This window comes from Carassius auratus, chromosome 10, assembly GCF_003368295.1.
Source record: "Carassius auratus strain Wakin chromosome 10, ASM336829v1, whole genome shotgun sequence".
Lineage (NCBI taxonomy): Eukaryota > Metazoa > Chordata > Actinopteri > Cypriniformes > Cyprinidae > Carassius > Carassius auratus.
This window is the reverse complement of record NC_039252.1, coordinates 6012827-6028220: the sequence shown is the minus strand read 5'-3', so window position 1 is coordinate 6028220 and position 15394 is coordinate 6012827. Positions and strand designations below refer to the sequence as shown.

Below are 15394 nucleotides of genomic sequence, written 5' to 3'. Positions count from 1 at the left end.
CTAATAGGTTACACTGGTCAGTTTAAATAGATGTAGTATACCGGTTCACTCTGCTTTTATGCCAAGGACGTTTTTGCTCATATGAAGAGGATCTTTTCGGTCTATATGCGAATGCGTGTAAAGTACAAGTCTAGTTTACATTATAAATAACAGTTTAACATTCAAATACATTGGGAATATGGAAACATTTGTATTTGTGGTGAATGAGACATGAGCAATAACCTCCAAATAAATCTAGCCAAAGCCTCGCTCGCTCGTCCTCGTCTTCACGCACGCATGCACTCTCACTATCGAATGCACTGTATGCTGGATTTTTAAAAGCAAATAAGCCTACTACAACACAACAATTTAAATCTGACATTTCCCAGAACAGAATCCAGCAGTATCAAATTAAGTTCTGGTCATAATAATCACATAAAAACATTTAATGTGAACAACAGTTTGTTTTGCAGCAGCGCCGATGGAAGCGGTTCTCTGACTGCGCAGTACAGCCACACGCGTGCCACAGTTACGCTTGGGATCATTTTATTTTAAATATCATAATGGCAGTTTAAAACATTGTAATTGTGTTTTAAAATACAACAGCAAGCACCACAAAACTATTTAAAGAGGTACGTTCAGCGGTCTCCGTGTGTGATCCGAAACAGTCATCAGAGTAAAATGACCTCAAACGACATCAAATGATCATAATCACATCTGTTCATTTTATAATCCTGCTACTAGCAATTTATTAAGACTAAAACCCCTTTAATTCAAGCGAGAAAGCATTGTTTGTGTTTGTGTGTGTGGCTTTTGCACATCCTGTCATGTCTGTGACTGCGTGGCTGCAATAGACCCGTTTTGCAGCATTAAAAATAACGATTAATTGATCGTTAATTTAAACTAAGATCAATCATGGAAATGATTGAAAATTGACATCCCTACTTTGATCTTTTAAGCTCTATAATTGCAGTCAGTGGGTGTTGCAGTGCTTTAGTCCAAAAGACGTGAAATAAAAAGCACCATTCCATTAGAAAAAAGTGTTTCACACAGCTCCGGGGGCTCAACAAAGACTTCCTGTAGTGAATTGATGCATTTTTAAAAGAAAAATATCCATCTTTAAAACATAATAATCACTTGAATCTGGCTTTTGCTCACTGTTGTAAACTGAAGCAGCTCCGGGGGGATTACATATGGGGTCTGCGTTGTGCATGCGCAGCTCAGAACTGACGCACGCAGAAATGCAGTGGAGAGATCAAAACAAAACAACAGTCACTAATTAGAAATACAAAACAAGGATTTGCAAAGAAGAGTTTGGGAGGATTCGATATAAGCTAAGAGGAGACTTTTTTTTTTCTTTGCTAAAGTAAGAAAACTTGGCTCCTTTGCTCCTGTTAACAAATGTTGGTTTTCACCAGACTCATTGGCGCATGTGCAACCTGACTCATACGCCATGCTTCCAAGACTGCTTCTGTTTACAACAGTTGGCGCAAGCCAGATTGAAGAGATTATTATCGAATATGGATATTTTTCGTACAAAAATGCATTGAATCGCTGCAGGAGGCTTTTATTCATCCCCCGGAGCCATGTGAGACACTTTATTTTTATATATGGAAGGGCGCTTTTTATTTAACTTCTTTTGGACTGAAGGAATGCAGCACCCACTGACTGCAATGATGGAGCTTGAAAGATCAAAGACCATTTTTATATAACTCCACCTGGAATCATCTGAAAGGAATAAGTCATATACACCTAGCATGCCTAAGGGTGCGTAAAATGCAGCCTAATGTTAATTTTTGGGTGAACTAAACCTTTAATTAAAGAATCATGTTCCTTGAAGATATTTGCACCCTCAGATTCCAGATTTTAAAATAGTTATATCTTGGCCAAATATTGTCCTATCCTAACAAACCATAGTTCAGTGGAAAGACTGGTTTAGTGTTGCATTGTCACAACTCTGACATTTCTTGCACATGGCCGATGGTAGGTAAATCTATGCTTTTTTATCAACAAAAGCAAATCTTCTAAAGTGCCAAGGGGTAATTGGAAAAATTCTTCATAACTGGGTTTTTACCCACCCTGTGGCCTGCAGACTCTTTTTTTTCAGCCTGTTGAGTCTGAAATCTGTGTTGCCCATTGGATTGGGCCGGGCACCAGTCATCCCACAGCTTTCTCAGGCTCGTCCCCCCCTTAAGGGCTGCCATAGTCAATATTTACAGTTGGAGATGAATCACAAAGATTCACAATAGCATTCCGAACATGCTTAAGAGTGTCAGTTAAAGAGAGCAAGCAAGGGAAGAAAGAGAGGTGTGAAACGCAGCACAAGGCTTGCGCAACAGAGTGTGGTGGCGCTCCCATGACAAGACTTCGGGAGACAGGACGGGACAAATATGGCAGCGAGTTACTCAGGGTGTGGTGGGAAGACTGCGTGACCCAACAACTTTGCCCACAGTTTCTGTATATATATTTATGTAATACATGTATATGTATTTGTGTGTGTGTGTGTGTGTGTATAGCAAGGCTGAATTTATTTAATCAAAAATGCAGAAAAAAAACTATGTGAAATATTATTAGATTATTATAAAATAATAGTTTTATATTTTAATATACTTTCAAATATAATTTATACCTCTGATGGTAAGGCTGAATTTTCAGCATCATTACTCCAGTCTTCAGTGTCACATGATCCTTCAGAAATCATAATAATATGCTGATTTATTATCAGTGTTAGAGTTGTGAATTTCCATTCTTTTTTTTATTTTTATTAATTACTATTATTCAACAAGGATATATGTCCAGTTGATTTAACAAAAATGACAGAAAAGACTTCTAAAGGTTTTAAAGAATTCTAAAGGTCCATAATATGATTGTCTTCATTGGCTTATCTGTGGTGGCCAGAATTTTAATATTGGTTCAGCCCTCATTATCAAAGCATGGAAAATGCAATGCAAGACCTTCCATGAATATATGTTCACAGTGTATTCAGGATTTAAACCAGTTCACTAAAATGGATCTTTCAAAATAATTTGATTCACATTAAAATTATTGAACTCCTAACTCTTCCAACATTTCAGAAGTTATGACTCTATGAAGTTGTGGCTTCTTATGAAACCTAATGGCCAAATAGAAATCTATTAAAATCAATCTAATATTTTCAAGCTAAATGTATTGTGTGTGTGTATATACAATAACTCAGCCAGCCCGAGTTCCAAATCTCATTTATTTACATCTAGGACAAAAAACCCTCCAAATTCCCCAGTGACATCCTCAAGGATATTTACTGCTGGAAGTATGTAAGAGTCATTGATCTGACCGCCTGAGACGAAAGAATGAGGGGAAAGAAAAAGAGAGTGCTATGAACCATTCTTGGTTTCAGGGCTCGTAGTGAGGCTATTATCCCCCTATTTGGGCAGTGCTAAAGAGCTCAGCTCTGAGAGAGGGGCAAGTATCAATAGGGTGGGTGGAAAGGCTAGCTTCACAGAGGCCAAGCTAGCACACAAACCCTCAGTGCCCCCCTGAGCCCTGCAGCTAAAGCCCACACAAAGAGTCTCCTCACTGGCCATTATTCCCCGACTCCCGTGGTTCTCTGCAGAGCTCCAGTCCCAAAGCAGCCCCCCTCGTTCAGAGCTGCCAAGAAACTTTGCTGGGTATGAGCTGTTCCAAGACCAACAGAGGAGAGTTTTCTGAACACATGTATGTTGTTAGAGAAAGAGAGAAGTGTCGACTTCATCCTGTCCAATCGTCTGGGCAGTGAACGGGCCATTAGCACTGACAACAACACTAATCTAAAACACCTCCAGGCAGGGTCACGAGAGAAAGAGAGGTCAGGCCTGATGAGCTTTCTGCTAATGCCTCAAGTAAACGAGCAGTCTCTAATAGAACTGAAATGTTCTTTTTCTTCTTTTGAATTCCAGTGTATAGCATATACCAGTGTGACGGAAACTACTTCCCAAACTTAAGTAGTTAAAGGGGTCCTGTAATGCTTCTTCATGTTTTCAGTTTTAGTTAGTCTGTAATGATTACTGTTTGTGCATAGCAAAAATCTGCATCTAACATACTTCTCATTCAGTATTAATGTGTGTCTAGAATGACCACAGATGAGGCATTAAGTGAATGGCGCTGAGACCAACTTGACATTTTACAGAGTTTGTGGTTGCTCAGTTTTTCTAGATCAGTTTTTGTTGTGTAATAGATTTGAACAAAGAAATCAGTAGCTACACAAAAGCCGTATTGGCCATGAATTGATTGCAAAAACAAATCCAAAAATTAGACGAGTAAAGAAAATGCAGTACTTAGAATAAAACTAAAGGAATAAACATACACAAACAAAAACAAATTAAACCCTTCGGCTTGTGACGATACATTGATATATAAAGACACAAAATGGGTCTGTGCAAGAAACTGAACAGTATTTATATAGTTTTTTACTTCTGCAGCACACAATGTCCGAACTGTTATAACTCTCCTGAGTGTGTTCTCAGCAGCAGGTGGTGAGGCATCTTCTTCTTCTTGCTTTATGGCGGATTGCAGACTTACAAGTGCATTACCGCCACCTATCTCTCAAATGGACCACTGACACTCTGTCTACAATCTTAATTAGGAGTGTCAATGGTCCACTTGAGAGATAGGTGGGGGTAATACACTTGTAAGTCTGCAATATTATATTATAGTATAGTTCTTCGTCATTTATTATCATTATTCAATTTTGGTAGTATTTCCTTCCTTTGATACTTTTTATTGTACTCCGAATTTGAGTTTGTTTTATATATATATATATATATACTGTATATATTAGTGCTGTCAAACGATTAATTGCAACGATTAATCGCAATTTTTTAAAGTTTTTGTTTACACAATATATGAATGTGTTCTGTGTATATTTATGCATATATAATTACAAACACATGCATGAATATATTTAAGAATGGTTTTTATTATATATTAAATATATTTATATTATATTAATATAATATATCATATAGGTTATATAATATACATATTTTATATAAAGTATATGAATATATAAATGTATATACATAATTTTCAAAATAAATTACTTTATGAGTGTGTATTCTTTTATACATAATAAATATAAACAGTAAACATATTATGTAAACAAAAACGTTTATTTCGGAAGCGATTAATCACGATTAGTTGCAATTTATCACTTGACAGCACTAATAAATATAAAAAGAAAACTAATAATATTGGTTCAGTTGAAGTGATTTAAAAATAATTGCTAATGCTTTACATTAAAGTTAGTTAACATTGGTTAATGGATTAAGTAATATTACCTAACAATGGGTAATATGTTTGTTCCAGTATTTAATAATTTTTGTTTGTCAATTAATAGAAATACAGCTCATTGTTAATGTAAGCTCAAATCGTATTAATATTAATAGATTCAGAATTTCTTTTAAATACTGTATTTAGCGAATTTAAAAATTGGCAGTAACGAAGAAGATTAAATGTTTGTGAAGTATTTTTAATTGTTAGTTAATAACTTATTAATGTATTTAATAGCTAGTTAACTAATGTTAACAGATGGAACCTTATTGTAAAATCTGTCCGTTAGAAACAAATTGCCCAATGCCAACCACAATTTGCTTTCCCACAAAACGCTATCTACATTCCTCAAGAAGCTTGCGATCTTGTTATTGGCCGCCCATGCCTGCAACAACTGTGTCAAACAAACGGTGAGGTTTGCTGTGCCGGCAGGTCAGGAATCTGTTCCCACGCTTACCTGCCTCTGCTTCTGTTTGAATCATAGCAGCCTCCTCTGATTGGTCAGACTCCGTCACGTGACCCAGCCACAGCACCAGCCGCCCGTCTGAATGCAGTGCAGGATTTTCCCATGGGAGCAGCAGTGAGAGGGTGGGGGGGACGGAGTGTGTGTGAGTGCAACTGAACATGTCCCTCTGCTCCCCTCCCCCAGCTCTCCATCTCTGATCTCGGCTCTCTAATTGGAAATGTTCAGCTTGTCTGAAGCTCAGTGTCTGGAACAAATACTCAACACCGCGCTGTGCATACAGTCACCAGTCAACTCCTGCACCGTCTTTACCTGAGGCACAACAACACAAGCTCTGTGACTAACCTAGTAACTACGTTTTCTGAAGAACTGATGAAGGCGAGCTCCAGATCTTGCATGCTTGCGTGTTATTTAGATGCCAGGAATTGCTGTTCTGTTGATGCTCTTGGCATCTTGCTAAAAAATGTAGTTTTATGGGATATTTCCCCTGTTTAATCACTGACCAGGAAAATCAAAGCGCAAACTTAAATAGCTCTGGGTTTGTTGCGGCTTTATATTTGTTGAGCTGCACAATTTGGCCCCAAAAAATTAATTATAAAAACATTTTTCCGTGATTTATATATCGGTATGACTATAATTATAGCAGTGGTTATTATTACTAAATAGAAGTATTAAATATGAAATAAAATGGTAAATATATGTGTGTGTGTATGTGTGTATGTGTGTGTGTTACTATTGTAATATTTCACAGTAAATTTAAATAATTTAATTTCACTATACAATTGTAGACTATACTAATATTTATCTTTAATATTTATCTTTATTTATCTTTATCTTTAATATTTATCTTAATTGCTTCATTATTACTAAATAGAAGTATTAAATATAAAATAATAATGCTAAAACAAAACGGATATTACTATTGTAATATTTAATTGTAAAATAAAATAATTTACTGTAGACAATACTAATATTTGTCTTTAATATTAATCTTAATTTCTTGATTTTCAAAAGTTAAACTTTTAAGCTTTTTGCTAATTTTTTTTTTTTTGTGATTTATATATTAGTATGACTATAATTATACTATTTATTATTGCTAAATATTATGAAACAAAATAAATATTATTATTGTAATATTTCACTTGCTTTTTGTTGTCATTTTTGTTGTTGCTGCTGTTTTTAAATACCACTGTAAAATTACATTATTAATATTCATGCCGTCCTAAATTCTTTATTTTCAAAATTGAAACCAGTGAGCTTTTTGATTGTGAAAATAGTTTTGTGATTTATGTGTAAGTACTACTATATCAATTATTGTATATATTATTAGTACTTAATGAAACAATTAATTAAAACACAAAATACAACTCAGAAACTATATTTAAAAAAAATATTATTATTGTAATACTGCACTATAAAAGAAATATATAAATTACAATACTAGTTCTTATGGCAATAGTACTTTCACAAGTTAAACTATAGAGTTTTTTAAATTATATATTTTTGTGATTTATATATCAGTATGACTATAATATAGTAGAAATGATTACATAGAAATGATTACTAAATGGAAGTATTATATATGAAATACAATTATTAAACAAAATAAATATTAGTATTCTAATATTTCACCGTAAAAGAAAATTATTTTTCACAATACAACTATAGAATTGCAATATTATTTATATCTTAATTTCTCTGTGAAATAAAAATATATATATTTATCAGTACAGCTGTAAAATTACACTACTAATATTTATAGCAGTTGTAATTTTTTTATTTTTAAATAGTTAAACAATTTAGATTTTTCTGCAAACTTCAGAAAGGCCTTTAAAGCTTCATAAAGCCATTCCCAGATGCAAATTATAACGTTAGAGTCACTCTGAAACTTGCAGTGCATATATTTATGTAATTAAATCACAGCCAGTCACACTGCAATGTTAGTTTTATTAAGTATGCGTGTAGCCTTAATCTCTTCTCAAAAACTTGCAAGATTTTCAAGTATTCATTTCTTTTTCCAGACCACATTCAGTCACGTCCATACCACAAACGGAGCAGGACGAGTTAAACACTCCAGAGTTTCCAAAGCGTGTCCTAACCAGCTGCCATAGAATATATCTCTTCATCAGTTGTTTCTGAATCGACTGGGGGATTTTTAATCAGGCACTCAGAATCAGCATCACACTGAAGTATGCACTAGTGATGCCTACCTAATAACAGTATGTTGTACAGAAATGTGACTGAGAGCAGGAAAGCACTAGAAAGCACACAGGAAATCAGGGATAAGATCGTAGCAGCAGCACATATGTGACCCCGGATCACAAAACCAGTATTAAGTGTCAGTTTATACGTAATCCAAAAACTGAATAAATAATCTTTCCATTGATGTATGGTTTGTTATGATAGGACAATATTTGAAAATCTGGAATCTGAGGGAGCAGAATAATCTAAATGTTAGAAATTGTCCAAATGAAGTCCTTAGCAATGCATATTACGAATCAAAAATCTGTAATTTTGACCCATACAGTGTATTTTTGGCCATTGCTACAAATATACCCCAGAGACCTGAGAATGGTTTTGTGCTCCAGGGTCACATGTGACATATTTGCCATAGGGTTTGGTCTGGTTTCGAAGCAAAACTCGCACATGTGGTTTTGGAGGCAAACACAAAGAGTGTGAGTGTGAAGGGTTGGCGGAGCAGGTTTGGACTTGCTCTTGCATGGGAAACTCAGGAGTTGGGTAAATAGTTGCCGGTGTGTTTTGCGCGGCTCAGCCAGCGCAGTGTGTGGGAAGAGATCACTCAAGGTGGTTTGGAGAGAGCGTGAGAGTGAGCAGACAGGGTTTGCAAAGGGGACACACACACACACATACACACACATACACAACATGCCTTTCATAGCACCTTGTGTGTGTGTATGCGTATGCAAAATCATATGTAGTTTAAACTGAATTCTGAATGGATTCAGTATTAAATCTGAATGTTTATTAATAGCATACACACTACCTGTCAAAAGTTTGGAATTAGGATGTTTTGTAAAATTTTTCATATGTTCATCAAAGCTTCAATTTGTTTTTATTAGAAATACTGCAAAAATCCTAATATTGTAATATTTTATTACAATGAAAAATTTTTTTTGTTTGAAATGTAATTTATTCATGTGTTTTTAAAGCTGAGATTTCAGCATCATTGTGATCCTCCAGAAATAGTAATAATATGCTGATTTGATTATGAATTAACATAATAATCATAGTAATAATGAATTAATATTGGTGCTTTTTTCACCTGTTAAAAGAACAGCATTTATTTAAAATATAAATGTTTTGTAACATATCATCACTTTTGATCAATTTAATGGTTCCTTGCTGAAAAACAGTTATTTTTCAAATGTAATTATATTTCACAATATTACTGTTTTTTTTTTTTTTTTTTTAATTGAGGCCAGATAAAGGTATTTTTTGATTTCTTTCAAAAAATATTTAAAACATTCCAAATATTTTGGTCATTAGTGTGTATTTATTAACATGTATTTATCTTCACGTTGTTCCAAACTCATATTCTATATTTAAAAGGAGAAGAATTGTGTTCGTGCTGCTCTGTGTTTTAAGGCTTCTTCAGTCATACAGTATTGTTCAAAATAATAGCAGTACAATGTGACTAACCAGAATAATCAAGGTTTTTAGTATATTTTTTATTGCTACGTGGCAAACAAGTTACCAGTAGGTTCAGTAGATTGTCAGAAAACAAACAAGACCCAGCATTCATGATATGCACGCTCTTAAGGCTGTGCAATTGGGCAATTAGTTGAAAGGGGTGTGTTCAAAAAAATAGCAGTGTCTACCTTTGACTGTACAAACTCAAAACTATTTTGTACAAACATTTTTTTTTCTTCTGGGATTTAGCAATCCTGTGAATCACTAAACTAATATTTAGTTGTATGACCACAGTTTTTTAAAACTGCTTGACATCTGTGTGGCATGGAGTCAACCAACTTGTGGCACCTCTCAGCTGTTATTCCACTCCATGATTCTTTAACAACATTCCACAATTCATTCACATTTCTTGGTTTTGCTTCAGAAACAGCATTTTTGATATCACCCCACAAGTTCTCAATTGGATTAAGGTCTGGAGATTGGGCTGGCCACTCCATAACATTAATTAACTGAGGCTTGAATTCAGAGTTTGGGGGTCGTCTCACAAACTGCCTGTGGCCCTTGGACCCAAAAAGAACAATTTTACTCTCATCAGTCCACAAAATGTTCCTCCATTTCTCTTTAGGCCAGTTGATGTGTTCTTTGGCAAATTGTAACCTCTTCTGCACATGCCTTTTTTTTAACAGAGGGACTTTGCGGGGGATTCTTGAAAATAGATTAGCTTCACACAGACGTCTTCTAACTGTCACAGTACTTACAGGTAACTCCAGACTGTCTTTGATCATCCTGGAGGTGATCATTGGCTGAGCCTTTGCCATTCTGGTTATTCTTCTATCCATTTTGATGGTTGTCTTCCGTTTTCTTCCACGTCTCTCTGGTTTTGCTCTCCATTTTAAGGCATTGGAGATCATTTTAGCTGAACAGCCTATCATTTTTTGCACCTCTTTATAGGTTTTCCCCTCTCTAATCAACTTTTTAATCAAAGTACGCTGTTCTTCTGAACAATGTCTTGAACGACCCATTTTCCTCAGCTTTCAAATGCATGTTCAACAAGTGTTGGCTTCATCCTTAAATAGGGGCCACCTGATTCACACCTGTTTCTTCACAAAATTGATGACCTCAGTGATTGAATGCCACACTGCTATTTTTTTGAACACACCCCTTTCAACTAATTCAACTAATTGCCCAATTGCACAGCCTTAAGAGCGTGCATATCATGAATGCTGGGTCTCATTTGTTTTCTGAGAATCTACTGAACCTACTGGTAACTTGTTTGCCACGTAGCAATAAAAAAATATACGAAAAACCTTGATTATTCTGGTTAGTCACATTGTACTGCTATTATTTTGAACAAAACTGTATGATAGCTGTAAACTTGAATTTGTCTCTTTTCGTCACAGAAACCTTTCTGGAATATAGCATATGAGTTTATGTAGACTTATATTTTTGGTCCTTGGTGGGACCGGACAGTCATGTACTGTTACGAAATAGTTTACTTCCAGATTGACACCTTTAGAAGCGATGAAAGCATGAGCGAGTAAGTGTGAGAAAGTGTCCCTCTTCCTTTAAAGCGAGCAGTCTTATGATTTCAGTTTCAGTTTGTGAGAAGCATTCCAGTCTGATGAGTTGTCAGTGACATGTTAAGGTGTTAGTCTCAGTCTGGCTGGTGTTGCTGAGCTCAGTGACGAGGCTTTTAGCGCCTGTGTGTTGTCTGTAAGGGTGGGAATCGGTCCCTCGCTATTATGAGACAGAAGCCACACCGAGGTGTGAAATCAAGAGAGGCGGCGAAAACGTCTAACCTAACACCTAGCCTGCGTCACTGGACCCCTGCGTGTCTGCATTTGGGCTTGTGTGTGTGTGTGTGTGTGCATGAGAGAGCTGTTAAACTATTTGAAATCTATAGTTAGGAAACCTAGCATTACTGCTGTGTATATACAGTAACAGTTCAAAAGTTTGGGGTCAGCAGGATTTATTTCTAAAGAAAATAATATTTTTATTCTGCAAGAACACATTAATTTGATTAAAAATGATATTTATTTATTAAGTTCAAAGAAAACATCTGTTTTCAACGTGAATAATGTTTCCTGAGCTGCGAATCTGCATATTATTACGATTACTGAAGGATCATGTGACACTGAAGAGTGAAGACTGGAAAAATTATGATGAAATTGCACGGGAATAAATAAATAATAATAAATAATAAACAACTAGTTATTAGTGTGAACTGGACCCTATACTAAAGTGCTACCAGACATTTTAACAGACTTTTAAAAGATTCACCCCAAACATTTGAACCCTGTTATATGTATGAATATGTTTTGCTATTTTGATATGCTGGTATGGATAGATCGGATCATATAGTCAAGGAAAATCAAGTTAAAATCAAAGGCATATATGTGTGAACTTATATTTACCACAACAGGAGTAGTTATTCTGAAGTTTTGATGATAACTCTAAATTATCACCAAAAATAGATATTAAGTTGGCTATAAACGGTATTAAAGTTATTTAGCAGTTATGTGTATATACTGCCTGTATTATATACAAATAAATAATAAAAGATTTGGTGTAACATCTCGCTGCTGAATGTATTTACTTGGTCTCCTCGTGTTTTATTACATACGAATGTGTGTCTTCTGTCACCTTTGTCTAGGCCTGTAACTGTAACGAGTACATGAAGCTGTCCCGAGAGGATATGACCCGCATGATGAAAGAGAGAGGTTGCTGCTGCTTTTTCCATTTGTTCCCCATGTCAATACAGCACATATTTAAATGGATAGCTACTGTACTGGTTTTCCACCATTTTTACTTTTTCATTTTAATTAGCATTTAATTTTAACAGTATTTTGCGTTAATCGTTTGTTTCTCCAGCAGGAGCATTTAACATAACCTCTGCCTCGCTTTTGTTTGCCTTTTCTTCTCTTAAAAGGTCTTCTTCAAGACATTGTGTGTAAGCGGGATGACTGCGAGTCGCAGGATGAAACACAAGTGGAGTACAATAGCGGGAGGCCCCCAGAGGGCCCCGAGTTCACCCCTCACTGCCGCTGGGCCCCACGTACCGTCCTGGACCCCCAGACCTTCAGATTCCCCAGCGGAGCTGAAGTTCAGCTGGAGACGGTGCCCCCAGGCCTCCTGCCCCGGATTCCAGTGTACTTCATCTGCACCGGCTGTGGAAAGGTGTTCTGGGAGGGGACCCACTTTGACCGGGTCCTGTCACAGTTTCAAGAGGTCCTGCACGTCAGTGAAGATGCGGCGACAAAAGCTTGAGATCGAACAAACTCCAGATGTAATGAACTCTTGCTGTTGCCTTGCTTTTGTTTTTTCTTTTTTTCATGCATCTGATTTTTTTAAAGTCTTTTTTTATGGAGGTATTTTTATTTGCTACACTGTGTCATAGTGACCTTTGTGAAGGTTTAATCGTGTTTTGCACTGTAAACAAAATTAACTGTTAAACTGATCTGTGTACATTTGTTTTCCACAATGTAATTATATACTTGATGCTATAAAATGTTTACGAACCTCCTGAAGTCAGAAAAAAAAACTTTTTAATAACACTTTATGAAATGATTAGTCATAAATTGTTATTAAAACAGGATTTATATTGGACTAACACCATAGAATGACACAAGTCTTTTATTTTCATTTTTGCACATTTATCTTGTTCAGACATTTGTTACTCTGTTTTTGTTTTTAACTAAAATGTTATTAATGCCCTAAAATCTCCTATTTTTTTCATATATCATAAGTGTTAACTGTTTTAACAACACTTTATGAAAAGATTGGACACACATTGTTATTAAAAACAGGATTTACATTGGTTTAATCCCACAAAATTATTTTTTTTTTACTTTTTCCGCAGTTTTTTATTATTTTTTTTAAATTTGATTTAAGTTTTTTAAGTTTGTTTTACACAATAATATACTTTATACATCAATCCCCCAAAATGACAAGAAATACATTTCATTTTCATTTTTGCACAAAATCTTGTATGTTTCTACTGAATAAAAAAAATTAAAAATTAAAGATTTCAATTTGTTTTACACGTTATAATAATATACTTAATGCTGTATATTGTTTATAAATCTCCTAAAATTGTTTATAAATCATAAGTGTTTTAATAACACTTTATGAAGATTAATCACAGTGTTATTAAACGCGGGATTTACCTTAGTTTAACCCCACAAAATGACAAGACTTTGATTTTAATTAAACGTTTGCACAAGATTTATAAACATTTTCTTTACATTTAAGATCTAAATTTGTTTTACACAATATAATATACATTAACCCCCCAAAAATGACAAGATATTTCACTCTTTTTTTTGCCACTTTACTGACTTTAATTTTATTTAAAAAACTTAAATCTAAAAACTTAAAAATCTAAATTTGTTTAACACATAAAAATATACATCATGCCATAAATGGTTTACAAATCTGTGTTAACAACACTTTATGAAACCGATTCCCACAATATTTTTGTGCAACATATTTAGCCATTTTTTCTTTATTTGTTTTTCTAAAACAACCTATCATAATATTTCCCATATTATCTCTCTTAAAAAAAAAAAAGTTTTATTTTCTTGACTTTCTTTTTGTCAGAACGAACCTTGTTTATGTTTAGTCTTTAAGTCATATCTCCATTTGTAAATCTGTCAAAACTACAAAAAAACATGCTTGGGTTCCCCAAAGACAGTGCTGCTGAATTCACGCCAGACGCTATTTTCGTTCCAAGTTTTTGAGGATGCATTGCAAGTTCATAACAGGATGGGCTGCATACAGTCAGTCCTCCTTCCAAGCTCAATCAAGCCTTGCTCAAACAGAGCCGTGTCCTCTTTTAAATGTGTGCTCCCTGAATCTAAATATCAAAGTGTTGACTGTAACCGTAGCTCTGCGTGTTTGCATTTGCCGGAGATAATCTTGTCTGCTTGCAGTAGGAGCTCTACCTAGCCCTGTTCTGCGCTTCTGTTATTCGATACTGGCTCTTTCTTTGCTGGGAAGAAAAGCTCGCCTCTTTCCCACGCTCCTTGATCACGTGGTACTGGGGCTGAATTGGACTCTGAAGGCCCTCCCTCTATTGAGACGTCATGCTTGTCCCGCAGAATCCCCGGCCGGTGACTCAGGGGCCTCTCTCCCCCCTCCTCTGCTCTGTCTGGCTCAGGCGCGGGGCAGGCTGGCTGATCTTTGAGCAGCTCCCCCTTCGAGCCTCGCTTCAGGCCAAATGCCTCCGTGCAGATACCAAACACCAAATATTTCCACTGAATTTGCATTCGGAGGTTTAAATGCCGCAAGTTTTTATGACACGTATTAATCTTTAATGACGTTGGGAGGAGTTTTTTGTAGCTGGCTCGCTCTCTCCAGCCTCCAGCTTGGGTTTCTGATGAATGTGACCCGGGCCCAGGTGGAAAATAGGACACTTCCTGTTAAGTACTGTACGTCTGAAATGGCTCGCATGATATTCTCAGCGTCGGCTCGATTGGCACCTCGCCGGAGTCTCGTTATGGCTCGTTGCTTTGATGTTGACTGTGAACTGTGATGCTTTAAATACCATTCAGGCTTGGTTTATATGTGTTGGGTATGTGCTTAAAAAAAGATAAAGGAATAAAATAGTTTAAAAAATATTTATTGAAGCTCTAAAGCAGGGTTTCGGCTTGTCTTGAAAAGATCTTTAAATCGCCCTAGATTAAGGCCAGAACAGAACAGAATGTCTTAAATTCATAGTCATGGCATTAAATTATGCAATTTTTTTTTTCTTCAAATACAAATATCTAAACATCCTTAAATCGAGAAGCACGTACTTCAGATGCAGAATGATGATTGTGTGCTGTCTTGTTTTCTGAGAATTTGAACAAAATGAAATGAATTTAAAACGAGAACAAACATCTGTTATTGGGAAATGAAAATTCCATTGAATTAAGTTGATTTCTCAGAGCCTGTTGGCTGATACTTGTTCTTGTTTTGATCATAAACTCACATTTTTTTGATACATTTCTCGAAAACTTTTCATTTTGGTTCTCA

At 35.5% G+C, this 15394-nt stretch overlaps 1 pseudogene; it reads left to right on the top strand.

The window, feature by feature from the left end:
* The window catches only part of LOC113109666 (exonuclease mut-7 homolog), a 55772-nt pseudogene extending 42704 nt beyond the window's left edge, over window positions 1–13068 (top strand).
* Window positions 13069–15394: the final 2326 nt, after the last annotated feature.